Source organism: Haemaphysalis longicornis, unplaced genomic scaffold, assembly GCF_048455015.1.
Source record: "Haemaphysalis longicornis isolate Haplotype H1 unplaced genomic scaffold, Haemaphysalis longicornis Haplotype H1 scaffold_3, whole genome shotgun sequence".
NCBI classification, from domain to species: domain Eukaryota; kingdom Metazoa; phylum Arthropoda; class Arachnida; order Ixodida; family Ixodidae; genus Haemaphysalis; species Haemaphysalis longicornis.
The window spans coordinates 101029343-101049317 of NW_027526335.1; the positions used below are offsets into that span (position 1 = coordinate 101029343).

Consider the following 19975-nt stretch of genomic DNA (forward strand, 5'->3'; position numbering starts at 1 on the left):
GTCTCTACTTATACTGCGCCGAAGCTTTTAATTAGTGACCTCGTCTCCCATTTCTCTGGTTTAGTGAGCAGTGCTGTGAGGAAGGTTTGGGTAACAAAGACTGCGGTTGTGCGCGAACTTGCGGCACACGTTGAAGAAGCTGTGGTTGTCTGAGTCATTCAGCAGCCCAATTGGCTGTGTTGCGCCTAATAGGTCACGTGTAAAACAAAACCAAATTTTAGGCGTGCTAAGCGTTGCAGCAACACTTGCGCTATGAGGCGCCGAGTAGTGGAATGCTCCCGATTATTGTGGGCAATCTAAATATCTTGCACAGGCACCTAAATCTCCACACACTGCCGTTTCCGTCTTTCGGCTCCATCCACAAAACGATAACTGTGGCCAGAATCGATTGATTGAGCGTAGGGTTTAACGCGCCGACGCAACGCAGGCGATGAGGTGCGCCGTAGTGGAGGGCTCCAGATTAATTTTGACCACCTGGGGATCTTTAACGTGCGCCGAAATCTCGTACACACGGGCGTTTTTGCTTTTCGCCTCCATCAGAAAAGCGACCGCTGCGGCCGGGAATCGAACCCGCGACCTCGTGCTCAGCAGCGCAACGCCTTAGCCACTGAGCCACCGCGGTGGGTGGCCAGAATCGAACCCGCGTCCTTAGGCTCAACAAAATGCATTAGCCCCTAAGCCACTGCGTCGGGTATAAAACCTTAATTGCAAGTCTGAGTTTGAAAAGCGGTACGTGCGAAAAAAATCTAAGTTTTAAAAATCAAAATACCGCGATCAGACGGGAAATACACTCGGCCAACTGCAGGCACACTGTAAGGTCGGGTAATGCGTTAGGTTAAACCAGCAAGGTTCGTTCAGTTCGCGGCTTTATCTTTAAAACACGGACGTTCTCGTCCTTGGCTTCGTCAGACTGGAACTGCTACTGCGTCCGAGAATAGAATACGAAATGTCGGTGTCGGCTGGAATCGCTTCAATCGCTGTGTCGCACGCAAAACATGGTGATATCAGCCGGAGCATACAAGATTCGAAATAAAGGTTTATCGGTGCTATATAACTGGGCAGCTCAATTTGTCATTGTTAAATAATTGTGCCTCTACAACCAGCAATGTCTGCCTTTTTCCCATTGTAGCTGAGCCTAATAATGGTTTGGTAAACACAAAAATAAATCGCGCGAGGTTGTGACGTTCCGGTTCCTATTTCCGTGATTGATGATTGATTGATTGTGGGGTTTAACGCGCCGACGCAACGCAGGCGATGAGGCGCGCCGTAGTGGAGGGCTCCGGATTAATTTTGACCACCTGGGGATCTTTAACGTGCGCCGAAATCTCGTACACACGGGCGTTTTTGCTTTTCGCCTCCATCAGAAAAGCGACCGCTGCGGCCGGGAATCGAACCCGCGACCTCGTGCTCAGCAGCGCAACGCCTTAGCCACTGAGCCACCGCGGTGGGTGGCCAGAATCGAACCCGCGTCCTTAGGCTCAACAAAATGCATTAGCCCCTAAGCCACTGCGTCGGGTATAAAACCTTAATTGCAAGTCTGAGTTTGAAAAGCGGTACGTGCGAAAAAAATCTAAGTTTTAAAAATCAAAATACCGCGATCAGACGGGAAATACACTCGGCCAACTGCAGGCACACTGTAAGGTCGGGTAATGCGTTAGGTTAAACCAGCAAGGTTCGTTCAGTTCGCGGCTTTATCTTTAAAACACGGACGTTCTCGTCCTTGGCTTCGTCAGACTGGAACTGCTACTGCGTCCGAGAATAGAATACGAAATGTCGGTGTCGGCTGGAATCGCTTCAATCGCTGTGTCGCACGCAAAACATGGTGATATCAGCCGGAGCATACAAGATTCGAAATAAAGGTTTATCGGTGCTATATAACTGGGCAGCTCAATTTGTCATTGTTAAATAATTGTGCCTCTACAACCAGCAATGTCTGCCTTTTTCCCATTGTAGCTGAGCCTAATAATGGTTTGGTAAACACAAAAATAAATCGCGCGAGGTTGTGACGTTCCGGTTCCTATTTCCGTGATTGATGATTGATTGATTGTGGGGTTTAACGCGCCGACGCAACGCAGGCGATGAGGCGCGCCGTAGTGGAGGGCTCCGGATTAATTTTGACCACCTGGGGATCTTTAACGTGCGCCGAAATCTCGTACACACGGGCGTTTTTGCTTTTCGCCTCCATCAGAAAAGCGACCGCTGCGGCCGGGAATCGAACCCGCGACCTCGTGCTCAGCAGCGCAACGCCTTAGCCACTGAGCCACCGCGGTGGGTGGCCAGAATCGAACCCGCGTCCTTAGGCTCAACAAAATGCATTAGCCCCTAAGCCACTGCGTCGGGTATAAAACCTTAATTGCAAGTCTGAGTTTGAAAAGCGGTACGTGCGAAAAAAATCTAAGTTTTAAAAATCAAAATACCGCGATCAGACGGGAAATACACTCGGCCAACTGCAGGCACACTGTAAGGTCGGGTAATGCGTTAGGTTAAACCAGCAAGGTTCGTTCAGTTCGCGGCTTTATCTTTAAAACACGGACGTTCTCGTCCTTGGCTTCGTCAGACTGGAACTGCTACTGCGTCCGAGAATAGAATACGAAATGTCGGTGTCGGCTGGAATCGCTTCAATCGCTGTGTCGCACGCAAAACATGGTGATATCAGCCGGAGCATACAAGATTCGAAATAAAGGTTTATCGGTGCTATATAACTGGGCAGCTCAATTTGTCATTGTTAAATAATTGTGCCTCTACAACCAGCAATGTCTGCCTTTTTCCCATTGTAGCTGAGCCTAATAATGGTTTGGTAAACACAAAAATAAATCGCGCGAGGTTGTGACGTTCCGGTTCCTATTTCCGTGATTGATGATTGATTGATTGTGGGGTTTAACGCGCCGACGCAACGCAGGCGATGAGGCGCGCCGTAGTGGAGGGCTCCGGATTAATTTTGACCACCGGGGGATCTTTATCGTGCGCCGAAATCTCGTACACACGGGAGTTTTTGCTTTTCGCCTCCATCAGAAAAGCGGCCGCCGCGGCCGGGAATCGAACCCGCGACCTCGTGCTCAGCAGCGCAACGCCTTAGCCACTGAGCCACCGCGGCGGGTATTTCCGTGATTCCGCTCGTTTATTACTCCTCTTATAACAAATTGTGACAGCATGACTTCGTAAGTGCACGCTGTAGGGTTGCGGCCATAAGCTATTGCGTTTACCCATTTTCCTCTAACGCAGCCTGAAGTGTGGCTTCTATGTATGGCGCTATTTCCTTTCTTTTAACCTTTCAGCCGGCTCCCTTAAAGTATCTGGTCAGGGCTGCAATCCAGGTCAGAGCCAAAGCTAAGGCCTGCCTGTCACGGCCACAACGCTATTCTCGTTCTCCTCGAAGAGGATTAATCAGGTTTTTCCTCCAACGAGAAGAGCGTTCGGAAAGAAAGTGGAAACCGGCCAGCCAGGAACAGCCTGTCAGTGCACCGAGCGACCAAACAAACGCGGCAACTTCATTTTTCTGTACTCGTGGCATGGTAGTTATGTTTTGTTTTCCCTTCCGCCTCGTTCCATCGCAAGCGCGGCAACGCGGCGCAGTTCAGTATCTGCCAGCAGCGCGTGCACAGTTCCGACAAAGCAATTTTGTTGTTGCGCTTCCAGCGCAGTGTGTGACAGCTTCGCGTGCAGCCCACACGCCAGTCATCTTTGCCCGCCCTTATACAGTGGGGGAAGGGGGAGATAGGCTAAAGAACAAGAAACGGTACACTCACTGTACAGGAAAGCCACACTACACGTCCAGACACTACTTTCGAGAGGCGTCGCGAATCGTCCCCGCCCCATTTTTTGTATCTTGTCTTTTTTCTATATCTGCGCTCGTAATCGCCAAGCTTCCTGTAACGCATCTACTCATCCTGTCTTGCGCATTGTGTTGCGTCGCTACGATCGCCTTCTTGGTAAAGCTGTCAAGGGAAGAACGGCTGCACGCTAGCGGCTGCGGTTAGTGAGCTAAGTTCGGGCGACCGTTGAGGACCACCTCCCCTTTTCGATCTGCGTCTACCAACATCGCAGTGCTCCCAGCATGGCGGCCTCAGCGCGGACCTTCACCTACGATGCCGCTAATTCGTGGTTTCCTCGACGGGACGTCCGCACGGAAGGCTGGTTCCTCGCCGGGAGCCCGCTGCCAGTCGCCGTCATCACGGCACTGTACGTCTACTTCGTCAAAGTAGTCGGTCCACGCTGGATGTCCAAGCGAAAGGCGTTCGACCTCCGGTCCTGCATACTCGTCTACAACCTCGCGGCAACGCTGCTCAGTGCATACTTCGTGAGCCGCTTCGTGAAGCTCGCCTACTGGGACCTCGGATACACGTTCCTCCAGGACCTCGACCTGCGGGACTCCCCTGCCAACACCGAGCTCGTGCACCTCTCCTGGTGGTTCTTCCTGTTCAAGATCTGCGAGCTGGCCGACACCGTCTTCTTCGTGCTCCGCAAGAAGGACCACCAGGTGAGCGCCCTGCACGTCGTGCACCACGTGGTCGTGACCTGGAACATGTGGCTCGACGTGACCTACGACGCCCTGTCGCACAGCATGTTCATCAAGTGCATGAATACCTTCGTGCACGTGTTCATGTACTCCTACTACTTCATGGCAGCGCTCGGTCCGGCCTACCGCAGCATGCTGTGGTGGAAGAAGTACCTCACCATGATGCAGATCACGCAGTTCATCATCCTCCTGGTGCACGCCGTCGGCACGGTGTTCGCCGAGGGCAACTACGTGCGCATCTTCGTGTGGCTCGAGGTGGCGCAGGCGGTCATGTTCTTTGTGTGGTTCGTCGCCTTCTACGTGCGCGCCTACTCCTCCAAGAAGCGTGTGTAGACTCGCAGCGGAGGGACTCAACTTGACACCGCCGCCCTTTGCTTGACGTGGCACTGCTGCCTTTATTTCCGGACTTGCTGAGCGCAGCTGAGTGTCTGCATGCCCCCAAAAGTTGAGCCCCCCTTGACAATGTACGAGTTGCTGCTTAGGTGAACCGTAATAAACTGGTGTCACTCTGCCCGGGGTTGTTAAGTGTCACCGCCCCGCGGCAGTCGCAGCTGTTACGCCGGGCGCTCGCATTCAGTCTCGGCGACAATGCGCGAAATTTCATCGAACTGTTTTAGCGGTTGTAAAAACATTACGCATCACTATTTGCAGGCAGAATACGTTAACACTGCTGACCTTCGGAATTCCCTTGCGATTCTTTAGGTTTGTGGCAGGTCTCTACTTTTTTCACTTGTGTACGAGGCTAGTTAACCTTCTTTTTAGAAAACCCTATGCCTCCTCAGGCTACTGTGATCAGCGAGTGACTGATGATGCAATTACCCCAGCTGTTAACAATTCCTGCCAGCTTCCAAACAAGTCGTTGCACCCCATCTTGCTCGGAACAGTTCGAGGAACAATGATGTGAAAGACTTGTGTTTATTACGGCAAGCGATACCGCCAGCGTATCTGGGCCAGCGTATCTGGGGGTCCGTATTCCCGCTTCTCAGACTTTATCTATAAAAATAAAGCGCTCGAGCAAATTATCTGCCTTCCCAATTGATTCAGATTAGAAAACACTCACTGCTTTGTTTGCTGATCATAGCGAATTTCCAGTGGCATTCACGCAGCGGGATGAGGGTTCCGACCCCTGCTACTTGCGAGGCGGTTGTAGATCAAAGAACACGATAAGCGAATGGTTACGGCAGTTGCGCCTTCTTTGCTTGCAACTTGGTTTTATCGCGACAGCAAATAATTACAGGCCAGTTTGTCTGATGTCTAACAAACTCGTACTGCTATAACATCCAGTGTCACGTTTACTAGCAGTAAACGAGTTCATTGGTTAGGGACCAACTCTGGCAACTTTCCGATTTTTTTTGACGTCTCTCAAACTAGCAGTCGCAAAATAGTGTAAGGCACACGATTTGCGTCCGTGCTTCTAACAGAACTAGATTTTTTTTGCAAAGACCGCTGCTTCCATGTGCAATGCCACGCATGCGCTACTCAAAATCGAACAGCCACACGCCGAGATAACTACGTCTAGACGCTCCCTGTTTGAATCAGGGTGACAATGAACATCTTCTAGCCAGCGTGTACAGTCGCCAGCAAAAGTTTGCGGGATGTGCAGCGCGTGGCCGAGCGGCGCAAAACTGCATTGCTGCGCCACCTGCAGCCAGCGAGCGCCGGGTCGAGGCTCAAGAAGCTGGCGTGCGAGGCGCGCTTTGCGCGTACCTGGCCTTTATTTGTTACCGGGCATCTGTCATCGCTCACTTGCCCGCGACATGCTTTGATATTTGCGGCAGCCGAGGCGGCGCCGCGTGACCATCGCCGTTGTTCTGCTGTCACTGGTGCTACAAAATACGTAGCCCGCGCCCGCAGTTTGCGCTGCGCGCATCATTGAATGAACCCGATCTTTCAAGTCATGTAATGTTCGACGAATAAATTTACTTTAGAGGAGCTATTTAGGCTACCTGTCGGAAACTGTGTCCGTCGACGGGCTGCATAGAAAAAAGTCGCGTTGCCAAATTTATTCTTGCGGCAAATTTAGCTTTCCGGTGAGTGACTTAGCGCTTAGTCTATGTAGGTATCATGTTAAACATCATACTGAAATTGGCCGTGAGGACAGATTACACAAATCACATTTACTTGCCATAGTTAGTTTTTAGGGAAGCTGTAAGCGATACAGTATACCTGTCTGTAAAAGGGCTGTAACTCTTGTTTTGTCGGAACTACCCCAAAACAAATTTTATGATAATTAGCCGCTGAGAGAAAAACGGCAATTATAGTGATCTTAAACAACAGCGCAAAAGACAAGGACTAGGAAAAAAGCACAGACAAGTCCTTGTCTTTTGCGCTGCTGTTTAAGATCAGAATGAACCAACTGGCCCCAGTCGAGAAGGCAATTATAGGTTCGCTGACAGTTTATTGGAGCTTTGGTTAAAAATAAAAATATATTTTGTGCTCAACCAGCAGTGCCTCTTGGAAAATAAGGCCGGGTTCAGACTGTTCCCGCAACTGTCGTAATAACTTTAAAGAATAACGTCATTTTACGTCTCAGCCAACCAAACTGCGTGACACGCCGTCTTTTGTTACGTGCCGAGATAACAATATGGCTTTTGCTTCGGTAGTCTGATCATAGCCTAAGATTTATTAAATGTTGCCCGCCGCACAAGCGGCGGCTGCGGCCTACGTATTTTCTGCACCAGTGATAGCAGAACGATGGCGATGGTCACGAGGCGCCACTGCGGCTGCCGCGAATATCAAAAACATGTCGCGGGCAAGCGAGCGATGAGAGATGCCCGGTAACAAATAAAGGCCAGGCATGCGCAAAGCGCGCCTCGCACGCTAGCTCCTTGAGCCTCGACCCGGCGCTCGCTGGCTGCAGATGGCGCAGCAATGCAGTTTTGCGCCGCTCGGGCACGCACTGCACATCCCGCAAACTTTTGCTGGCGACTGTACTTTTCCCTCCTGCCCTCTTTCTAAACTAAACATTTCTATGCCTTTTAAAAAGCGTTAGTTAAATTGACTAGATTGGACCCCATTTTATCTCCATCAAGTCTACACAGCTCTCCCACCAATCTTCACTCCCGAACCGTTAGCGATTCCATCATTTGCAAATCCCAGTGCTTCTGAAAGATGGATCTTCCCTTCATTTCGGGCTAGGCTGAATTTTTTCGTGAGTGAATCATTTTGACCGAAGGCTCAGTTGTGCCAGATGCTTCGGGATGGCTAAGCGGTGGTGTGTGCGATCCCAGTTTTGACGTTATATGGTGGTTAACGGCTCCAGTTCTAAGGTATACCTGTTTCTTTTTTTATTTCCATTGTTCCCTTGTTGTCGGCTGGCGGGGAAAAACTAGGCGAACGGGGCAGAATAGGACGATGCCATTTTCCTTGCTCTTCCGAGAAATACCCCTTTGCGTAACGCCTAAAGGTTATACCCGCTGAGTGACTGGCTATAGTGACGCGACACTTTTTTAAGCTTTGGCGGAAAAGATCACGTCACACGGTAGCAAACTTTTGTTCCAGCAAAGGTCACGTGGTTTTACTTTGTAGGACGCCATTATTGGTCGCCATTGCTTGAAACTAGCTGGAAGTTTTCGCGAGACTTTAGCGTAGTGGATCATTCGGGAATTTTTGCAGCAGCCGGTGTTTCGCAACAAATGCAATTTTAAACTGTTTACTAGCCAGATGAATTACTGCATTGACTCCTTCTAAGTGACAAATAGGTGAGCGCAAAAAGATTTAGGGTTTTCTTTTTATTAGTAGCAATAAAATTGTAGTTATTGGTTTGGTCTAATGGCACCCTAACGGGCAGTACATTCTTTTCCATTACATGCCTGTTTCTCGCCTTTGACAAATATTTGCCATTTTTGAAGTGCACTTTTAGTTCAGTGTGTCTAATGTTTTGTTTACCTTTCGATGACATACATACATACATACATACATGCATGCATGTATGCATGCATGTAGTAGTTTACAACACTGTTTTGTCAACTCAATTCGATGTTTCTCGGCTTACGTATTTGCTTTTTCTGTTTTTACTATGTTTGCTGCATTTTTCTTTGTTTTCTGTTGTCAGTTTTGTGTAAGGGTATTTATGTTGTGTGGTTGGTCATGTTCTTATTCTGTGCTTCCCCTTACTGCATGCCCTACAACGTGACTGCAAGGCATTTTTAGCAATTAAATAAAGAACCAATGAGCTGCATCCGTCCATACTTCCCCTAGTGATGTTTTGAGTCACATGTTCAAAAACTATGGAAAGAAACATTAAAAAAGACGGTTTTCTTCATGACTGCTGAACGAGTTCGAGCATAAAGATGGGTAGTAAACTGGCATCATCAGTGTGCTTTTCTGTTATTGGGTGAAGCGATTCACTGTAAGTATCGCACCACAGAACCGATAGTTACTACAAAAACGCTTGCTCCCTAACAGCAGACGATGGCGAGGCGACGCTGATTGCCGTGAAAGTGATAACGAAAGTACAGTTTGGAAATTAACATTGAAACAGAGGGGTGCAACGTGATACCCAAATCGAGTAGAATAAGTTAATACCTGTGGATAAAACGAGTATGCCATGTTCTTTACAAACCACCGCTAATTCCCATAGGCTGCGACGCGTCAAGGTCCGTTGGGCGCTGACTCGTGGCGGTTTCACTAGATGGCGGTAGCTGGTTTAGGGCGCGCAGTATGGCTTCCGCCTACATTGTACGGCGCTACAACAAAGGGTGGCTCGAGGCGCCAGTTCACTGCTGACGAAGTAGAAAACCATCGCAAGCAAATGAAACGTGCCAAGCGACCTGCTGTAGCGACACAACGTTTACCCACCAATTCCTATGAACACGCGAATAGCAGGGCAAGCGGCTGCGCAGAGAGCACGTCGTGCACTGTGGCGGCGTACACATCCAAAGTTCCTCGCTAGCTAACAGGAGATGCGACAATGATAAGCGGAGGAAAGAAATCAGCACCCAACTGAGCAGTTTAACCGCAACGCTAAAGCCAGCGCCATAACTCACCCACGCACTCAGTCGCAAAAAAATGCCCTCTCATTCAAACCTGATAAAAATTGCTTAGGCGCCCTCATAGTTTCCTTAACCCGTTTTTCAACTCTATCTGCAAAATTTCATTCAACGTAAACTTTCGATTGAAACAACGCTGTATTGTGCGTTCATCTACTTAAGCTTTCCTTCAAATATGCCTTCAAAAGATTTGATTTGCGCCGAACATGCAGCGTTGAGATGTATGAACCAAGACACCAGTTCTAGTCAATTGTAGGCCTTGCCTGTACTTCGTATTCGTATGTTCATGCTGTCTGTCATGGCAGAAACGCTTTGTGACGGGTGATGAAAGCGGATTCAAGAAAAAGGGAGGCGCCAAGAATGAGACGCTGAAAAGGAGACTCCAACAAATCGACGCAAAGAACCAGTCCGGGTTCCCGAGATTCGCTTCGCATATAAAAGCACTACGTGTGTATCCTTGCAAGGTTTACTTAATAAGGTGATTATGGCGTTTGTGATTTCTGAATGGGAACTTGTTAACCGAGTATCACCATGCTGAGCCAATGCTTTTAAAAAGCGCGAAGAACTCGCGCTTTGGCTGCGTACTAACTATTAGGCAGTAGACACCTCACCGAGGTGCTGCACGCTCACCCAAGACCATCTTTCCAATAACTCCCAATAAAGAAATCAAGAAAGCACAAAGAAAATACCGAAATACTCTCTCAGTGTTCCGAAAGTAAGACCGAAAAGAAATCGTTTCTCTAAGCCACACCTAACGTTTCGCCAGTGTGCAACAGGGTGGCTTAACCTCCTGGATGTAAGGTTGGTGTTCTGATCAACTTGGTGACCTGTGGAGATTTTCTAGAGCTCGGGAACGGAAGGAATGAAGCATGCATGGGACACGAGCAAAAAAAAAAAAAAATCATGCACCCCTCCGTCTAACGACGTCGATGGTTGAACCTGAATCCTGCTCGTGGGGGATTCCTTGGTTGTCGTCTGATGCTTAATGCCCATGGCAGATCGGGACGGGTCTTCGAGCTCCGCCGCAGAGCACGGTGTTCGGTCGAAAAGCAGGTGCTCCAAAATCGCCTTTGGAATGCACACTCTCCCACCTAAGCAAATGTCGAAGCATGACGGGAACAGGAATTTCCCGACAGCCTATACGTCGGGTCCTTCCAAAAACGTCGGCTTTTCTGCGAGCGTTTCCTTCTTCTGGGGTTTCAATTACATTCATCGGCTTTTATACCGATGAATGGACTTTAGTTGAAACCCCACAAAAAGAAAATGCTTGTCGGGAAGCCTACGTTTTTGGAAGGACAAGGCGTAAAGGCATTCAGGAAATTCCTTGTCCCGTCATGCTTCGGCATTTTCTCCGGGGAGAGCGTGTGTGTTTCACCGATGAATGGACTTTACTAGCCTCGAAAGCCATTAGCTGATCCAGAGAGAGGGAGGGGCGGAGGGTTCTGGGTGTCCTGACCCCCCTCTTAATTTTTGCATTTATACCGCAAGATGACTCTCAGTTCGTAGAGTCTAGTTGATGTTTTTTTTTTTTTCTATTTCTTGTAAGTTTCGTTTTCCAAAATTTTGGTGAATAAAAAATGATACTAACCTTTCTCTTCTCCTCCTCCTCATCATCACCATCACTGATAGCACCTCATTTCCCCCCTCCTCGCTCCCCCCCCCCCCCCCCCACCTCAGAACACCCATGTCGACAGCGTCCAACGGCACCCGTGGCAAAACTGTCGTCGGCCTTTCGCAAACAGGCATAAAAAAGGAAAGAAAAGAAATCCCTAAGGCGCATTTATACCTTATGTCCACCTATAGTCTTCGTTCAAGCTGGGCTCCTTGCCACTAGATTCCGAGTTTCAGCTGTTGCACTCGCTTTTCTTAAGTAGCAAGCATCAATGCGACGCCGCTTGCCGCATCTATTTTCACGTTGTGACTGTGGCCGGTGCGCGTATTTGCCGGAGCGGCCCCCATGCCGATTCGAAAAGGGGAGTAGAACGGAAACAGAAGGCGACGACGTCACGAGAGAAGAAAAGACCCCCGCGAGTTCCGGCCGACTCCACTGATTTCCGCGGAGGAACATCTTTTTTCTCCACAGAGCGATATCTCTTGCAACGGCGCTCTGGATCTCCCATTGGTACAGGACTTTTTTGCTCCCATTCTGCCATTGTGACGTGCCTGCTCCAGATAGAGCAAAAAAGTTGATCTGAAAGTGCTCGTAATCTGCCATTGGAATTCCACATAACTTTAGACTTTGACTCGTTCAACCTTTACTTCGTCGCACTCAGTTTGTACTTTGGATAGCAGTGACTTTGACCCTTCGCCTATTGATTTCGCGCAAAGAAAGCTTCGCGCTCAACCCTCGTCGCGTTAGATGGAGGGGTGCATGAGTTTAGGGAGCAGTCCTCTGGCGGCCGTCTCTGGGCTGATCCGGTTGTCGGCGTTACCGAGGGAACGCTGGCCTGGACCGACGAGTGGAAGAAAAAGCGAGCGATGAAAGAAAGAAAAGGAGAAGAGTGTCGCGAAAATGGGAGGGGAGGGCGGTTCGCCGTGGCGGCGCGAACCAGCGCTCTCCGAAAGTATGCGGTGGGAGAGGGGAGGGGGCAGTATGCTGTGCCCTCACGAAGCCCTCGACGGCGCGACGCTAGGGCGAAAACGTGAGGGGGCGTGCGCGTGACTATGATGTGCGTTCGCTTAAGACACAGTTCGTGGTCCCTTCTTAAGGCGCACTTTGGCCGCCGCCGCAGAGGCTCACAATAGCTGCCGTCGAGAGAACCCACGAGTGAGTTCTGCCTCATCGCACTGCTGCAGTGCACAAATGTAGCATTAGGGAGTATCGTAACCGCCAGTTCCTTTTTCTTTTTACTTTTCCACGTTCATGCACCCGTCGCCAAATCCTAACGCTTCGACCGTGTCGGAATGCGGCAATGGGATTCGGATAGGGGCCGGCTTCATAACTCGAGGGTCCCAGGTTCTGCTCCTGCCACGGGAAACGATTTTTTTTTTCTTTCACTTTACCCCCGCTCATCATCACCGTTAGAGAACATTAGCATTCCTGCAGTGCGTTTTGGCCGTCACATGTACATCAGCGAGACATAGAAAGCTTCGATTTAAACAAAAATGACGACATGCAGGCAGGATGCCTGAATGCGTCGACCAAGTTGCCTTGAAATTTCAAACAACCGGACTCAGCAAAGCTGCCGTAATGCTTACAGCGGCCAAGTTCTAGCCTATTTCATGATGATCAACAGGCAGCGCCTCTCCCACCATAAGTGTCAAGCACTGGCGGACGTTTGTAGCAGCAGTACTGAGCACGTGCAGGGTCGTTCACTCTTGGTGCGAACACGGCTCAGCGTGGCCGTGCTCCGCGGAGCGCAAGCGCACAAGTTGCGGCCGCGCATCAAAACTAAGCAGCGGAGGCGCACTGGGGCTTGGAGGCGGCGCTTCGGGACGTCAGCTAGAGCGCAGGAGCGCGCCGTGCTTGCTTTACAGGTGTGCTTGTAGCGTCTTGGCGTACCGCTACCGCGTTGCGGGAAAGTGTATACTTCCCTCACTGCGGCGAGTTTCAGCGTACGACAACTGAGCGCCTGTTTTCAGCGCCACTATCCCAGTCAAATGCGTGTACTGGTGCAAACATTTCAGGACTGGCTTGGTTTAGTTGAATGAGAGACGCTGTATTGGAGTGCTCCATGATTTATTTAATGTACACTGGCATTACTCAGCACGTGGGTGTCGGTGCACTTAGCCTCTCCGGAATTTCGGCCACAGCGGCTGGGTTTCGGTCCCGCGACTTTGTTCTCGATGTCTTTTTGCTTTTTTTATACACATGAATATCGCGCATTGTCGAGACGGTTAAAGCAGTCTCACAGCAAGCGGGTCTCACGCAACCAGCACGATCGTCCTACCCTCCAGCAGAGTACTGGAGGGTACTCTGCAAAAAAAAAACCCGCACCCAGAGTGGGGACCGAACCCACGCGTTTCGGTCTCCACTCTGGGCGCGTGTTTTTCTTTCTTTCTCACGTAAATTAATAAAAAAAATAATTTAACAGCACTAACGGTAAAAAAATAGGCTAACCATTCCCCTATGCCTTCTTTGGTGCTGTATACTGCCGGCATTTCTTTCTGTATATATATATATATATATATATATATATATATATATATATATATATATATATATATATATATATATATATATATATATATATATATATATATATATATATATATATTGTGAGCGCTGTCTTCACATTGACTGCTTGAGTGGTCATTTTCCCTATTGTGTCCAAACACACTATCATCAGCATCGTCTCGCCCACGCATCGTTTGGTGTCATCATCGTATCGCTGGGCTCACGCGATCGTAATCATCATCGGTGTTCGCTGGTTCGGCTGGCTGCTGAGTAACGACCGCCGGAATAAACACCGCCCTGCATTAGACCTGCTTTCCTGCTTCCCTCTCTCAATATATATATATATATATATATATATATATATATATATATATATATATATATATGTCGTGGGTTCGGATCCCACCTGGCGGGCATTTTTTCTCCACTTTCTTATTTTCCAAATTCTTTATCTTGAGCTACTACAGCCTCCCCTTTGCTTTCCGATGTCTTCTTGACTGCCAATTCCTATTTCTGTCTTATTTTCAACGAACCCTTCATTTCCTATATATATATATATATATATATATATATATATATATATATATATATATATATATATATATATATATATATATATATATACAGAAAGATAGGTCAGCAGTCTACGACGCCAAAGGAGGCATAGGGGTGTGGTTAGGCTCTTTTTAGGCTCTTTTACATTATTAATTTTTTTTATATATATAAATATTTATATAAATATATATATATATATATATATATATATATATATATATATATATATATATATATATATATATATATATATATATATATATATATATATATATATAAAAGACAGAAAATAAGGGTTGGCAATCAAGTTGTGGTGGGTCATAGAAACAGATGAAGAATTTTTTGAGTCAGAAAGAAATTGGTGAAAAAATGCCCGCCGGGTGGGCGGGCATGCCACCCGCCGGGCATTTTTTCACCAATTTCTTTCTGACTCAAAAAATTCTTCATCGGTTTCTATGACCCACCACAACCTCCCCTTTGCTTTCCGAGGTTTTCTTGACTGCCAACACTTACTTTCCGTCTTATTTTCTCCGAGCCCCTCATTTCCCATTTTCTGATTCGCTATATATATATATATATATATATATATATATATATATATATATATATATATATATATATATATATATATATCGTTGCACAGTTCGAAAGCTCATGATTTGTTTGTTCGGTGTCATTTCATTATTGAATGCATCCTAAATCAGTGCTGTTCCTGCGCAGTTGCTTTTAGAGAAATAATCTCCGCATCAAGAGCTTTAGCCAGCGTTTGGCTTTGTTCGAGCTCATGACAAATGTATTTCCTAACGATTGAGTGATCATAACGTCCCCTCTCCTTCCCTACTTCCCCTTCCCCAACTAAAGCCATGTGGCTTCCCCCATCTTAACCCTTTCGGCTTGATTTTTTTATTTCAAGCAAAACAGTGTTTTATGTGCGTTTTCGTAAATTTTAGGGTCACATGAGCCCACAAACGAAAAATAGAGCTGGAAGTAAAAGTAATAACAGATTTATTAATGAGGCAATTCATATTTCATATTCATATTTTATTTCTCCAAAGACCCCCCAGGGGGTATTACATAATGGGTGGATATACAGTGTATCAAAAACATTTGCCACATAAGGGGTTGATATACAGAATATAAAAAAACTTAAGGGGCGCATAAGGGGCGCATGCTACATAAGGGGCGCATACAAGGTATAAAACATTGCTACATAGGGGTGGATATACACATTGCCATAAGGTCTCACTGACACAGATGAGTCGTTACATTTTTATTGAAAGTTGATGGGCAGGTGATTGTGACGACGTGGTTTGGGAGGTCGTTCAAGTCCTTCACAGCACGTGGAAAGAAGGACAAGGAGAAGGTAGCAGTCCTAGTGTGGTAACGGGAAACTTGGAGGGGGTGGCTGGTGCGGTGTGAAGTGTACGTCGGGGGGGTGATGTATGGAGGATGGTTGAGGGGCGAATGAAACAGCTTGTGAAACAGGGAAAGAGTGGCTATGCGGCGTCGAAGGGGAAGGGGCTGTAATCCAGATTGGGCTGGCTTTTAAGGATGAAACACTAATGTCATAAGAATATGACGAATGTATGAATCGGGCTGAGCGATTTTGACTTGATTCAAGGTGATTGATTACGTAATTTTGTGGCGGGCTCCATATAGCTGAGGCGTATTCCAGTTTTGGCCTGATGAGGGATGTGTATGTGAGCAGTTTTACGTGTTGAGGTGCGCAACGCAGATGAAGTTTCACGAATCACAATATTTTGTTTGTAGATGAGATAACGTTTGTGACATGCGCATTCCAAGTTAGATCGCGGACAGTGTGACACCTAGATATTTGAAACACTGCACTATTTCTAGAGGGGCATTAGTGATTTGGTATGAGAATAGGAAAGGGTTTTTGCGGCGAGTGAATGAGACAACCTTACACTTGTTGGGGTTAAGTTTGAGAAGCCAATTGTCACACCATTCTTGAATGTTGTTCAGATCCTGTTGTAGGCTTAGTTGATCGGAAGCATTAGTTATAATCGTATGGTAAATCACGCAATCGTCGGCGAACATGCGTATTTTTCAAGACACAGTTATAGGGGCAGAGGTTTATGTAGATGAGAAATAGCAGGGGCCAAGGACGGACCCTTGCGGTACTCCTGACGTTACTTCGATAGGTTCAGAGGTTTCATTATTTACGTGCACAAATTAAGATCGATTAGCTAAAAAAGATTTAATCCATCTTAACACGTTAGGGTCGAGATTTATCCCGTATAACTTCTGTATTAGTTTGTTGTGTGGAACTGTATCAAATGCTTTTGCGTAGTCAAGGAAAATGGCGTCAGTCTGAAAGTTTGTGTCAAGATTTGTGTGTACGTCGTGAAGAAAGAGTGCTAATTGTGTTTCAGAGGAAAAGCCCTTGCGTAAGCCACGCTGATAGGGGTGAAAGAAACTATTGGAATCGAGGAAGTTGGTAACATGAGAATATATGACGTGTTCCATGATTTTGCATGGGATGCTTGTTAATGAAACGGGACGATAATTGAGTGGGGAGTTACTGTCACCTGCTTTGTAGACTGGAACGACCTTACCAATTTTCCAATCATCCGGAAGGTCGCCGGTGGTGAGTGACTGTGAGAATATGAGGAGCAACTATAGTACAATTGTGGTGGTGATGTTCTTTAACAGTTTTGAATTAATTTCGTCAATGCCTCATGACGAGGAAAGTTTAATGTTTTTTATTACAGAAGAAATACCGTCTGTCGAAAATGCTAGCGCAGGTACGCTCGAAGCTATCAGAGGGGTTGTGGGAACGGAAGGCATACTAGGCTCTCTGGTGAACACCGACGAAAATGCAATACTAAAAATGTTAGCACACTCGGCATTTGTGGTCACTTCACCTGATTCGTTAGTGAGGGTGATAGTGCGGGATGGTTTTGGATTGACGATCTGCCAAATTTTTTTTACGTTATTACTCAGCATGTTGGCTAGGTCCGTGTTAAAAAAATGCGTGCTTGGCGTTGCGAATCGCTGTAATATAGTCATTTGCGGCGGAGTAGTATTTATGCCATGTGCATGGCGCTCCTTTAGATTTTGCCTGGCGGAAAAGGCGTTTTTTCTTGTTGCTTAGTCGGTTTAATGTTTTAGTATACCAAGGCTTTTGCTGCGTGGCACGAACTGTGGTCTTCGGAATAAACTTATTTTTCAGTTCACTAAGATTTTGTTCAAAAACTACCCAATTTTCATTACCGGATCGGTTACGGAAGTTGGCTTCAAAATCTGGGAAGAAGCTACTGAGTTCGTTGTTAATTTCTTCATAGTTACCTTTATCATATAAACTTACTGTTTTGTTTAGCATTTCGCGTCGTTCTGGAGACAATAAGAAATCTGCATGGATCACTTTATGGTCGCTAATTTCTTCGAGATAGGTAATCGACGATAAGCTAGAAGGATGGGTGGTTAGAATGAGATCAAGGATGTTTGCGGAATTGGCGACAACACGTGTTGGCTCTGGTACAAGTTGTGATAAGTTAAAGTTGAAACAAGCATCTATAAATTCTCTCGAGTATTTCTGGTTTCCTTGTGTCGTTTTTTCTGGTTTGCCAGTTGATATTAGGAATGTTAAAGTCACCAAACAGAAAAATATGGTCATTCGGGTGGGCTGTGGTGAGCGCATTTAGCATGCCATTAAGTTTTTTTTTTTGCGAAGTCTGGATTTGCCTTCGGTGGTCTGTAGCAGACACCAAGCAGTATCGTTTGGAGTGAAGCCTGGCAATGTAGCCATAGGATTTCTATGTCAGATGCTATGTTGATGGCGGAACATGATAATTCCGGGCCAACGGCGATTAGTACGCCTCCTCCGCGAGGGCATTCGTGATCTTTTCGGTATAAGTGGAAGTTAGGTAGATCTGCAAGAACTTGAGTGCCCGTCACGTCATCGGTAAGCCACGTTTCTGTTAGTACAACAAGATTGGCATTGGATGACGTCACAAGGGTAGATATTTTTTTCTCGTTTCGGTAGAAAGCTGCGTATGTTAGTAAAGACTACAGATAAGGAAATATTGTTTTGTGCTAGATTTGGGGGGCGGTTCGTTACTTTCTTCGTTCAAGGGGTTTGCTATGCGATTTCTTTAACAGTTTGTAAAGCATTGTCAAAAATGTAACGTTTCGAGCCCATATGAAGGGTTTTATAACGTATCCGAAACTTTGATGATTTTGTTTTCGCGAAATAAACTGTCTGCGGGCGGTTCGCACGGACTGGGAGAAGTCTTCGCCGATGCTAAAGTCTGTTCCTCTCAGCTTGGGTGCATTTGTAAGTACGGTCTCTTTGGTTTTATGAAAGGTGAACTTTGTTATTATAGGGCGGTGGCGATTAGTGGCATGGCGTCCGAGGCGATGTGCGCGATCTTTCTTTTGGTCGATGGCTACTTGGAGGTGTTTAAGGCAGTGTCTGATAATAAGTCCTTCTCCTTCTGCATTTGTTTCAGCTGGGTTAGGATCGCGAAGTTCGTAGAATATTAAGTTATTACGCCGTGAGCGGTTTTCTGCGTCGTCTAATTTAGCCTCCAGCTCGGAGACCAAACGGTTCGTTTCGGTTGTGTCCGTACGGATCACTTCAAAATCGGCTTGTAGAGGCGACAGGTTCTGGTAGTGGTATTCTACTTCAGTCATGCGTTTACTTAGGTCAGTTATAGTTTGGTTGGTTGTTGATAGCGGGTTTTTAAATTCTTGCACCTTAGTGAGAAGTGTCGCTTGCCAACAGAAAGTTTTTGTAGTTCGGCGAGGATTTCTTGCATTTCTGGGCCAGGGTTAGTCTCGACATCCCCGGACAATAATAACAGTAGAGAGGAGGTGGTATGGACGCACTCAAGGATGATTTCACAAAGGCACTGTGGGCTCGGCAGCTGCACCAAGTAGTAGTTACTTGCCTTTTTAGCAAATAGGCTATTGTACTTACTAACCTGCATGACTAGGGCGAAGCGGTAAGTGCGCTGCGACATGGCACAGCTGCCTAGCCCACGAATTCCTGCCGATGGGCGTTGCTCTTTTATAGCTTGGGGGAGCGATGATGTTGGCTGCGATGGTGCTGTCCAGGTTGAAGTGAGGGTTGGGGGGTCCGGTAGCGTTGTTGCCAGCAGTGGTGCAGCCGCGGTGATAGCGTATTGGCCAGCACCTGCCTCGCTTTCACAAGGTGGCAGCGTCCCGCTCCAAACAAAATCCAATGAAGGATTCACCAGGGCGGAAAGCAGTAGGTGCAGGACCATTGCTGGGAATACCTTAAGACATCTGACAATTAAACATTTTCTGTAGAGCAATGACATCCCTTTTGCACATTTTCCTAAACGGTGTGACTACATGAACCTACAAACGAAAATTCCGCTTCGTAGTGCACGTATTTATAGATTTACAAGCTTTAGAATAAAACTGAGACCGCCATTTGTTTCAGCCTCAGTGTGGTAATTTCGACTTCACGGGTTCTTTTTCTTTTTTGTAGCGAGTAGCGCCACTAAAATGAAACAACAGTAATATCTACCACAATGGGCATCGTTGAAGGACAATTCCCCAAAAAACTAGCAGTTTTGGCTTCGTTTTCTATGCGGTAGAGTAACTACAATGTGATGGCGTCAATTTACGCCACCAGGGCCGAAAATGTTAATAAATGTTATTCTATTCAATCGTGGTTTATCACTGTGAGTACATGATCGAGCGTCGGAACAATAGTCCGGCATATCCTTATACAAGGTTTCATTTTAAGCACGGCCCCGTGGAACAAGGATGGGCGCTTTATTTGCACACAACAACTCCGCTCCG

General features: G+C 47.0%; 2 pseudogenes across 1 annotated transcript in view; both read left to right on the top strand.

Moving 5' to 3' along the window:
- LOC144174957 (very long chain fatty acid elongase 7 pseudogene) overlaps nucleotides 1-19975 on the top strand; it is a 239514-nt pseudogene that overhangs the window by 206251 nt on the left and 13288 nt on the right. The gene's annotated exons all lie outside the window — the stretch shown is intronic.
- Nucleotides 3755-5027, top strand: LOC144174956 (very long chain fatty acid elongase 7 pseudogene; annotated as a pseudogene).